Source organism: Eschrichtius robustus, chromosome 10, assembly GCF_028021215.1.
Source record: "Eschrichtius robustus isolate mEscRob2 chromosome 10, mEscRob2.pri, whole genome shotgun sequence".
In the NCBI taxonomy this organism is placed as follows: Eukaryota; Metazoa; Chordata; class Mammalia; order Artiodactyla; family Eschrichtiidae; genus Eschrichtius; species Eschrichtius robustus.
In genome coordinates, this window is record NC_090833.1 from 56,608,835 (window position 1) to 56,620,983 (window position 12,149).

Here is a 12,149-nt window from a genome sequence, read left to right on the forward strand (position 1 = left end):
TGTCATCTCTCCCTCCAATTTACTGCACACAGCTCAACTCCAAATCAGCACGGATCATCTAGCTTCTTGCCTACTTGCTTTCTTCCTTCACTGCTTCATTTCAAGAGGAGATACAGCCCTCTTCTTTCATTCCTCACAAACACAACACTTAGCTTGTAACAGATAATTGCTCAGGCTTAGGGATAATGAAAGTGTTGCATGTGACATGATTCTGATGTGAATTGGAAGTATAAAAACACAGAACATAAAATCCATAATTGCTGGATTAATTTAAGATGGAAATGGGGAGAAGACAGAAAGCAGTGAATCTTAGTTGACAGGATTGTAACTATTGGCTTTTTACATGCTATTAAAACCTGTTAAAATCTCACCCATTCAGCTCTCCCTTCTACAGCAATTTGGTTCTCTGCCAAACTTTTGCTAATAAATAGAGCCTGCAAGCTCTCTGAACAGAGAACTGCAGCTTTTCAGGGGAGAAATCAAAACCAGATCACAAGGTAAGAATGAAATCAATATTCTGGTAGATTTTTAGTCACATCTTGCAAAGTGAGATCTTGAGAACCATGGAAAAATGGTTTTATTTCTATAAAGGATTAGGTCGATTTATTATTATTGCCAATAGAAGTAAAAGTTGATGATAATAGTTGCTACTAACTTCAAATTCCATTTTGCTTTCCTTTGAGTGATTTATAAAATTATTAATAAATTGCTAAAATAAATTGTTTGTATAGTACTGTTCCCCTTCCCCACCACAAAACTTCGTAAAGCAAGTTGATAATTCTATTTCCTACTCCTGAAATGCTTATCCAAGACAAACATACTCACAATTGTTTACAAGCAGTTTTCAAGAAAGGACAAATATAAGAACTGAAAGGTGCCATTCCCTCAAAAACATCTGCTCAAAAATAATTTGTGAAAAAATAAGGAATTGACATCCTAAATGAGTAAATTTTAAAGCTCATTAGTTTTGCTACTATTCTTCATTTAGAGTGAAAATTGTTTTTGTTCTCTTTAATTCTTGCTGTCTTGCACTTTCCTCTGCCTTATCTTTCCCTGCATGAATACCTGCCTCCAGACTATTTTAATTTAAAAAATGGCACAAAGTCCTAAGTATTGTGGCTGTACACAAGTTGATTCTAGAAGGTCTTCGGAGACTTGAGAGTGGAGTATCTAGGACTAGGTGTGGCTGGATAGTCTTGATGCTCACTCACTCCTCAGCATTGTGCTTCTCCAGCTTGAATCATCCCTGTATGTCACTGTATGCATCCCTGTATGTCATCCTATGCTGTTCCCTACATCCCTACCTACTGCTTCTCACATTTGTCTTTTGAATACTTAGTGCTCTTCTTCTAATTTCAACCCTGAAAAGGCACAGCTCTGTGTTCAGAAAACTTGAGAATCCTCTGTTTCTTAAAGTTTAGGGTGGGTGCTTGAGCTGAATCACACAGCTGGGTAGTGTCCTTAAATTGTAAAGAACTCTCATGGGCATCACTCTCTGCAACTCAAATTTCACATTTTCTTCTCCATGCTTCTCTGAAAGGATTCTGGATTTCCTACCAATCTTTGACTGGTGGCTGCATAATTCATTTTCTCAGCAATGTATTGACCTAGATGTTTTTCTCTTTCCCATCACTGTTTAACTTACAATATCTAAAGCAAGAATGTACCTCTTTTCCTTTCCCATTTATAGAGAGGGAAGAATCCTGAGGGAAACTTTCACTTAGGGGTTGAAATAGGTCTAAAAAGTAAGGGAAGCGATTGAGAAATGGGAGCTGCCTCTTCTGGCCAGAGTCTGTAGAGGATTAAAGAAACAGCTTTCAACCAACTTCAGAGAATGTATCTGAGTTTCAGCTGTAAAAAGTTCTGCTCCATGGAGGAATTAAATCATTACAGGGAAATACTGTGGGAGGTGAGGAGGGGGGTTGGGGTGCAGCATTGAGGGAAGAAAAAAATAAACACCAAGAATTGTTTATGTGAGTAAATCTGACAGCATGAGGTCTGTTTTGGAGATATGAGTGCAAAGTTAAATCATTACATGGAAGTACTGTAGAGGGGGCAGCATTGGGGGAAGAAAAATATATACATCAGGGAATATTTATGCTAGTAAATCTGATAGCATGAGGTCTTTTTTGGAGATGTGAGTGTAACTGCGCCAAAATCAATGTATCTTTCATTCAACAAGTTGAAATTTTGCCAAACATGGTGGGAATCGAGTGATAGAATTCTTCTCTTATATCTCAACTTGCAGCAGGGACATTTGGAAACATTAAGACCAAAAATAATCTCCTTGAACAGAAGAAAGAAATCTTAATTCCATTTTAAAAAATGATGCTTGGTTCAAGGACTTTAGGAAATCCTGGTAGAACCTCTAATCTCTTTTCAATTTCCCTATGGTTTCTCTGGTGCTGATATCTGTACGCAAAAGGAACCTTTAAGGGTACACAGCATTAGAGGACAGGCAAAGTTCATTTTTGGAGGTGTTAAAGGGGGGAATAAAGAGTTTGGGGCACTTCCTCCCTGTAGCAGACTCCTGGCACATGTTCACATGCTGTCCTTGTTATTGTTGGTAAATCATGCTATATCTGTGAAGGTTTTTGATTTTTTTGTTTTGTTTTGTTTTTTGCTTTAAGTGAAGAGTGCAGTATAGTATAATAGTAAAAAACACAGATTTTTAGGGTAAGATAGGCCTCAACTCCATTATCTGTCATTGATTAGCTGTATGGTTTTGGATCTTAACTTTCCTGAGCCTGAATTTTTTTTCTCTTGTGTAAAATGTAAAACAAAAACAAAACAATAATAAAACACTCTACCCTAGAGAGATGATGAGATGCTTATGAAGGTAAAGCAAGTCAGAAGCAGTCATGAAAGGTAACTGTTAATGATCACTGAAATTTTACTAAATGTGAGACATTCATTCCACATTCTCCCATTTAATCTTCACAGTACCTCTGTGAAATAAATATTATCTTCTCCATTTATAAAATTAAGCAGGTGAGATTTAGAAAGATCGTACTAACCCAACATGACACAACCAGCAAATTTCAGACCAGCAATTAAAACCCAGAGTTAAGTTCCATGAAGGAGAAAGACCCAACAGGAAAAATGGATTCCAAATGACTTAATTTAATGCGTCTCTAATCCTCTTTGTGAAGCCACTTTCTATTCAAATTTTCCATAATTTTCAAACAAAAATTTTAGTGAGATAACATTAAAACCTTTCACCTGTTTTCTTTAGGGCTACATTCATTACCATCTGAGGGAAAGGGTTCTTGTCAGCCACTGTTCTCTTATGTGACTTTCTTTTGTCATTCCCACTGGTAATGCCAGAACCAACAGTATCCATACAGAAACTTGGCTTTACTTTTAACCAGCATACCAGTCTACACCTAGTTCCCCTTCACTTTGAACAGCTCATAAATTGGATGATCATCACAATTTTCCCCAGCAGTGCTAATGAATCTGAGACCTTTTGCAATTGTAAGAATGTTTTGCTCATTACTTCTCTTGGATTTCCTAGCAAAGGTTAGATATTTTCTTAAAGAGTTGGACAGAACTTCATAGTTTTGCATGTCTGCTGTGTTCAAATCTCAACCACTCTAACTTCTTAGCCCTAACTTATTAGCCTGCTGGCTCTATCAGTGGCAGTTGTTTAAGAAATGCTATTTAAGTAGTTTATATTTTCTTTTAAAAGAGGAAATGATATGACTTTTCCCCACGTTCTTTCATTTGGGGGCTTGTTAAACCCAAACATGAACTTTCCTCTAACCTGAACTTATTAGTTCCAAAATTTTTCCTACCTAAGGTTTTATTTTTCCATTATCTTTTGTACATATATTATATATTAATTGTCCACATTCTTTAGCAATCCTGTTTAAACAATACTTTATCAGTAGTCAGCATGATTGCTTCATGCAGGTAAATCAATAGCAGTAGTATTGTTTCCTTGAGTAAATATTTCTTTTTTTCTAGTCATTTTTAAGAGTTTGAGCCACAGACCTAGGTGCCAACATTCATTCTAGTGTAATTCGGTGCCTATCTTTAGCTTCCTTTTTTTTCTTCATTATGACCTGTATAAGATCCATATTACCTCAATGTATATGTAGCATTACTTTATCAAAGAGCATGCATATTTTTTTCTTCACTGACTTTCTCAAGTGCCATATGGTTTGTGAAATCATAATCATAACATGGCAGAGATAAGTGAGAAAGGAACTAGCCACGTGGAGCATGCCAGCTGAATACCAACACTGGAAGGGACTCTCATTGTGGCTTTGGCCTTTATCAACTAATTTGGGATAATGTGGTAGTGAAGGAGCTGTGGAATAGCTAAAGGTTTACAGAACTTTTAACAACCTGGCAAGTGTTTCTGTTACCATTCGACAGGCAAATCCCAAATATAGGAGAAAACTCCTATAAAAGTTATGCTAGCAATAACTTTAGTCTTTGTATAAGGAAATACTTTCACGTATTATGAGAACATGTTTACAATTAACTTCTGAATGAAGGTAATGTAAAATAATATCTTAATCAGAAAACAGTTTTTAGTGCTTTTCTCTTTTGAGCATCATTACAGACTCATGATTTTTGGTGATGTTGTAATTAACTCGTTTTCAGACTTGTTTTGATTAGCTATAATTTTTTGTTGTCTTGAGTCACTTGGTCACAATTTAGCACACAGAAGCCCCTTCATAGTGGCTCTTTTTTTAAAACTACCTCAGAACTTTAAAATATGCATCACTGCTTTCAGGCAACAAGTTATTCAGGCTCACCCTGCATTTCTTCCATCTGAAACATTAAATCAGCCATTCTCCAAAGAGCCCTAGTTTCTCCAGTGGAGAACATTATTAGGCTACCAAAATCTGGGCCCTGGGATATACATTGGATTATATCATCTTAATACTGAAATTAAAGCAGTTCACTTAAAATCATGAGTTCATATTTGTATTATCACTGGAGTTCTATGATATACGTCAAAATACTTCTTACAATTATTTTTAATATTTTATTTTGTTATGAGTATATAAACGTTTGTTTGATTTACACTTTGGTCCAATTGTTTAAGTTCTTTTTGACTTTGAAAATGTTGGTGTGCTATTAATTGAAAGTTTTTAAAATTTGGTTGCTGCATTAGTTACTGGAGGATATGGAAACCTGCTTAACAGTTCACTTTATAAATAGGATGTTAACTGAAGTTTGATCTTCAATGTCTTTACAAGTCATTTCATTTGGTCACTATGTGTCCACCCACAATGACTTAATGCATGATTATATGTATATGACTTTCATAATCAATTTTATACACAAATTAATATATATATAAATTTTTGGTGAACAAATCCTACTGGTGTTTTACAAGAATAAAATAGCAATAAAAGTACTATATTGGCAATCTGTAAAATTAATAGTAAAACTAGTAATAATAGTACCACTATTGGCAATCTGAATTTTTTTTTTAAAAGAACATCTCAAATAGTTACTTATAAATTTCAAAATCTTTTCCTGATATAAAAATTTTCAGTTTATCCATTCTGTTTCTGTCATATCATGTTTTTCTCTCATATAAAATATTTTTATTGATTTTAAAATATCAATTTATGTATTCATATTATTATACTAAAATTTTGCTTAAAATATATCATTATTTAAATATTAAAATGTTTAAACTAGCTGCTATGGAACACAGTATGAAGGTTCCTCAAAAAACTAAAAAAAGAACCACCATATGATCTAGCAATCCCACTTTTGTGTATGTATCCAAAAGAATCGAAAGCAGGATGTTGAAGAGATATTTACACACCTATGTTCATTGTAGTATTATTCAAAATAGCCAAGAGGTGGAATCAACCCAAATGTCCACTAATGAATGGATAAAGAAAATATAGTATATACATACAATGGAATATTATTCAGCCTTAAAAAAAAGGAGGAAATCCTGTCACGTGTTACAACAGGGATGAACCTTGAGGACATTATGCTAAGTGAAATAAGCCAGACACAAATACTGTATATACTATATGATCCCACTTATAGGAGGTATTAAAGTAGTCAAACACAAGAAACAGAGAGTGGAATGGTGTTGCCATGGGCTTTGGGAAGGGGGAAATGGCGAGTTGTATGATGGATATAGTTTTAGCTTTGCAAGATGAAAAAGTTCTAGAGATCTGTTGCACAATAATGTGAATGTAGTTAACACTACTGAAGTGTACACTTAAAAATGGTTAAGATGGTACGTTTTATATTATCTATTTTTTACCACAATTAAAAATGTTTAAAAAAAGAAGGGCTTTGCGCAGGGGGTGGGGGAGAATGTTTAAACAGCCCAACTGTATTTAGAGATATTATTAAGTCAATGTCCAGAATACATTAGTTGTTAGCCATTTCTTTTTAGGATTTAGAAAAAGTCAATGTAGAGTACATTTAGACAAAAAATATGTAAAGATAATTTGTATCACTTGATATGCTTTAGCTGCAATAAAAGAATAATGAATTGAATATGGCTCAAATTATAAGGACACTCACTGCTCACTTAACAAGAAGTTCTGAAGTTGGCAGCCCCAGAGTTGGTGCAAAGAATCAAGGACACTACCAAAAGACCCAGGCTCTTCTTACCCTTCTGCTCTGCCATTCTCAGACTGTCCATGATCTCTCCCTTCATGGGAGAAGATGGCTGGCCCAGCTTTGCGCATCACATCCTCACAGAGGCCAAGTGAGTGGAAGTCAAACAGCACTTACTTCTAAGGAGAGAAAATTTCCCAGAAGTCCCAGGCACACCTCCCCTTTGTCTCAATGTAAGATCTCTGTCACATGCCTATACCTAGACCTGTTATTGGTAGATGGAGACAGTATTGCCATGAATGGCTTAGGTTTCTGCATATCTAAATTTCTTCTTTGGGGAAAGAAAAGAGATTTGTCAGCTAAGAAACAATATTCATGCTAGGTAAACTATCAGCATCCCCTCATTCCTGCAGAACTCCAACCATTTTTAGTTTTTCAGGACTTCTTGCCCATCGCTGAGAAGGGCAGCCAAATTCTTTTCAAAGTCATCCTGAGGATTCTGCCTTAGTCTGAAAAACACATCAAAAATTGTCTTTAATCTGATTTTCAGTTCTTTCAGGACAGAAAACTAAGTCTTTAATCAGACATATCAGAAGCACTTCTTCCATACTAAGTGAAGAGAGGAATGTGTCCATTTCCCATCTGACCATTTTCTAGTCAGCTCAATTCATTCTTAAATATAGACGCTGATGTTCCTTTAATTTTTTTTTTTTTAGGCATGAAATAGATTGCTTACTTAATTCTGTCAATGAGTCTCTTTGACCGCCACACTTGAGAAAGTAGAATCCATATATTTTAGAATTCACTGACAGTCTCTATTTCCTTTAACTTAAAAAATTCATTAACATATACACACAGAAAATTGCACAAATCATGTGAACAAACCTATGCAACCATAAAAAGAAACAGCAGAGTAAAGAACTCCAGAATCCTCCTCCTGCCCTCTTCTTGTCACTTCTCTCTACCTCAAGAAAAGCCATTATTAGGTTTTCTAATATCATATATTCAATTTGCCTCTGGGGGTTTTGACCTATTTATAAATAAATTCATACATTCTATATCTTTTTGTGCCTAGCCTCATTCATTCAAGATTATGTTTGTGAGATGCCTCTGTGTTGTTGCACATCAAAGTAGCTTGTTTACTCTCATTACTGGTTAGAATTCTTCTAAATGAATGTGCCACAATTTATCCATTATAGTGTAGTCGGACATTTGCATCGTTTGCTGCTTGGAGTTATATGACTAGGACTGCTAGGAACATTCCACTACATATCTTTTGGCAAATATTTTTATGCCTTTCTGTTGGATATATACCTTCAAGTAGAGTTGTTGGGCCAAATGTATGTATATGTTCAGCTTTAGTGGATACTACCACATTATTTTCCAAAGTGGTTGTAGCAATTTACACTCTCATAAGCCATGTATAAGAATTCCAGTTGTCCCAAATCCTTGCAAATACCTGGTATTTCCTGTCTTCCTCATTTTAGCCAGTCTGATAGATAGGCATTGTGGTTCTCCTTCAACTTTAATGCATGCATTTTCTTTACTTTTCCTAGAAATATGTTGTTTCAGTCTGGGGCAACTAGACTTAAGTTAGCTGACAAACACACTTCAGAAAAAGATCTCTTCCCTAGGATTGTAGTTTTGGAGTTGAGGTATGCCTCTGTTGTGTACCAATTGCAAAGCAACATTAGTTAGAGAAGAAAACATTAAGAAAACAAACCATCATATTGTATTTGGGTTTCAGAAAAAAAGTCAGGAATCACTTTTTTTAAATGTTACACTATAGTAGAAAGAAAGGATTATTCTCTTAACCCCATGATCACAAATGGAGTATTTATAGACTTTGAATACAACATACTTTAAGGAAATTTAGTCAAGTTATTATTGAATCATTATGAGCTAATAATAATCCACCCTCAATGTTTTATTAACTAAAACATTGCCCAAATGACATACAATTTAACAAAGTATCTACTTTATGTAATTTATCACAAGCATTTGATAAACCAGGTAATATAGAGGTTCTACATGTGACATCAAAGCACTAAAGGCTGACTGACTGACTGGTTTGGGTTTATTTTTAAGCACAAGGCCAATTCTTATCTTCTGGTTGGGTGTCAGAAGCCTTAAGTTCAAACAAAGCAAAGGTATTTTTAGAGCTTATATTTAGTCTTCATGATATAACTAGCAAGCACTAACTAGTAGTTGACTTCCATTCTTAAAGAGGAAACTTTTTTCTTAAATGTTTTTATTTTTAAAGCGGGTCTGGTACATTACCTTCTACCAATGCAAAGTTTTGCTGCTTTGGGCTGCCTTCTCGTGGTCCTAAATTTTATTTTATTTTATTTTTTTATTGTTTGGCTGTACAGCTGCTGTGGAAGTGCAGAGTCTTAACCACTGAACCGCCAGGGAAGTCCCTCTTGGTCCTAAATTTTAGGCATTAGAGTCCTTATTTCCCCATTACCATAAACATCTGGCTCACCCTTTCGGAAGCTCCTCTTGTTATTCCTCAATTTTTCAAATCTGCCTTCAAATGAAGCCTACTAGCCTCCAGGATCAATTCCAGAAATATCTAGTGGCATCCCTATGCACTGGGAATGGAAGTTAGGTATACTTTCACTGGCTTTAAATATATATATATATATATATATATATACATAGTATCTGGAATAAACTCTTCTTATCAATGTTTTATGTAGTTAAGAAATGTACCATACCCAAATCAGTCTGCTCCTTTAGAAATTTAAAGATATATATTGCATTCTACTTTGAAGATGCACTTCAAAATCTAAAGCTTTTCCTGTCTAAAATCTGATGTTTCTCTTAAAAAACAAACAGCAAGTCACCTGCTAGAATTTCGGATGCTGCCCAAAGAACCATATCCTTGTTAGGATTTGGAATTGTGCAAATATTAAACCACTCTAGGCTTTGGAATCTGGGCACTATTTCCAGAGTCAAAGCTAATATTAATGGGCAAGTTCTCATCTTTGGTTAAGCAATCTGTTTTGGTTGTATTGTTGCCAATTCCAAATGCTCTCACGCTTCTCGGTATGTATTTGTGGAGAATAGGCAAGATCCAGAAATAATTCTTCCAAACATACATACACATAGATGCAATTACTACCTTTTTTATGAATAAACAGGGATGATAGAGTTTGATATAGCTTCATTGCCTACCCTTGCAAGTTGTTTTCCTTTGTGGATCTAGGTATAAACTTTTAGAAAGCAAAACAAGGCAGGTCTAAAACAACGAACTGAAGCAAAACAGATTGGATTTTTATCTCCAGTTTTGAGTGCTGATTTTATGACCTAGTGACTCAGGTATGTTCACATGCTGTGGCTTGGCACCTGCTTTTACCTTGTGTATTTCTCAGCAAAGCCTTTATCCAGACTGAGATTTTGCCCCCACTCCTTGTTCCCCTGCCACCTTCTATGGAATGCTGTGCCAGAAATATTTTCTGTGATTCAGTTTTAATCACATCTTCTAAAACCTTTCTCACTCTTCCCTCACATTGTCTTACAAGCTAGAAGGAAACAAATCAAGGCTGCATGCCCTTATCCCCATCCAAAAAAGTGAGCAGTTTCATTGGTTCCTAGAGACGGGATATTGCACTGTGGAAGAAGGTATTCAAACATTTATTAAATTCCATACTTGAGACTAAAGGACAGCATCAAAAGTTTCCCTGATAAAATGGAACAGTTCCCTGTATTTTCTTCACACTTTGTTTTTCTTTGCTGTTGTTGCTTAAAATTTTAATGAAACATTAGCAGGTTATAGAGGAAAGAGCAGTCATAGCTATTGCTCTGTGAGTTGGGGACCTAAGTTCTGGTCCTGGTCCTCCACCATGTACTCACTCACTAGCTGTGTGACCTTAAGACCTGCTTTGAGTGTTACTTCCCTCGTCTGTAAAATAAGGAGTTTTAGGCCAGCCCTGCAGTTTTTAATGGTGCTCAGTGGACGGCAAATGTGCTTTAGTGGTTCTATAAATATCTGATGCTAATTTCACAGTTTCTGGGGCTACTCTAAGACTAAACACCGATCCATAAACCCAATCAAAATTTCCTTTCTGCTAATCCAAATAGTTTCATTGTCTTCAGTGACTGACATTACAATCTTCTCTCTTTTTAAAAATGTTCTGCAGTTTCATAATTAATATATCAAGATGTAGATATTTTTCTTTTTTTTTTCTTTTTTTAAACCTACTTGGGATTCATTGGGATTTTTAGATCTGAGGATTGGGGTCTTTCAATAATTCTGGAAAGTTCTCAGTCTTTATATCTTCAAATATTGCTCCTTTCCTATTCTATCTCCTTCTAAAATTCCAAATAGATACACATTAGACTGTCTCATTCTGTCCTTGAAGTCTCTTACCCCCTTTTTTATATTTTTCATCTTTTTAAAAAAATAATTATTAGTTTTTTAAAGCCTTTATTGAATTTGTTACAATATTGCTTCTGTTTTATGTTTTGGTTTTTTGGCCGCGAGGCATGTGGGACCTTAGCTCCCTGAGCAGGGATCTAACCCGCAACCCCTGCATTGGAAGGAGAAGTCTGGACTGCCAGGGAAGTCCCTATTTTTCATCTTTAAGTGTTCCTCGATTGTATTCCAAGGAATATCTTCAGATACATTTTCTAGTTCACTGACTCTCTTCATATGTGTCTAATCTGTTTAATCAATCCATGGAGCTTTAATTTCAACAATATATTTTTCATTTCTAGATATTCTATTTGGATCTTTTTCAAATCCATTTGTTCTTTGTTCATGTTTTCAATCTTTTTAGAACTCTACCTAAACATATTAAAATCAGTTGTTTTAAAAAAAAATCAGTTGTTTTATATGTCATTTCTGATTGTTCTAATACATGAAGCCTTTGCAGTTTGGTTTCTGCTGTCTGTTCCCTCCATGGGCTCTCACCATGATGCCTAGTATTCTTGTTTGCTTTATAAATCTTGACTGCAAATTACTCATTGATCCTGCAAATTTTTCTCTGTGAATATTCTGTGGCTTGAGTTGCAGCTGGTAAAATTCATCAAGATAAGACTTGAGTTTTCCTTTCCAATATGCCTTGGGATACTACCAACCTAAAACCATTTTATGTTTAATTCTCTATTTCAGGCTTTTGGAGGCACACAGGTAGTGAGTGTGAATTCAGGCTGCAAACCCCTGTGGGGGCTAACTTTTCATGAGGAGATAAATTCTCAGAGCAATGGTTTCCCTTCCCTCGGACAAACAAGCTTCCTAGCTATCCCCTTCTGCAGGTGGGGTTTATTTATCTCAATCAGCCTTATCCTGTGAGTGTAGCCCTTTGGATATCCAGGTTTGTGCAGCAATTCCCTATTAGAATCCCCATCTTAGGCACATCCTGGGCTTTATTTCCTGGCCCCCGCACTTCACGTAGTTGTCTGCTCTCTCTAGCATTTAGCAGACAACTTTAGGAAAAAGCCAAGCTTGCATGCCTACTATACATTCTTTACTTTCATTCCAGCTCAACGATAAATTTGAAAAAACTTTAAAAAATATTTCTGGGCTTCCCTGGTGGCGCAGTGGTTGAGAATCTGCCTGCCAATGCAGGGGACACGGGTTCGAGCCC

The 12,149-nt window shown here is 35.7% G+C and overlaps 1 protein-coding gene across 1 annotated transcript in view; it reads left to right on the forward strand.

The window, feature by feature from the left end:
- The first annotated feature begins 468 nt into the window (after nucleotides 1–468).
- Nucleotides 469–12,149, forward strand: part of IL33 (interleukin 33) — a 44,754-nt gene continuing 33,073 nt past the window's right edge. The window contains exon 1 of the mRNA XM_068552891.1: nucleotides 469–497. The gene's annotated coding sequence lies outside the window, so the exon portion shown is untranslated. The remainder of the gene's footprint in view (nucleotides 498–12,149) is intronic.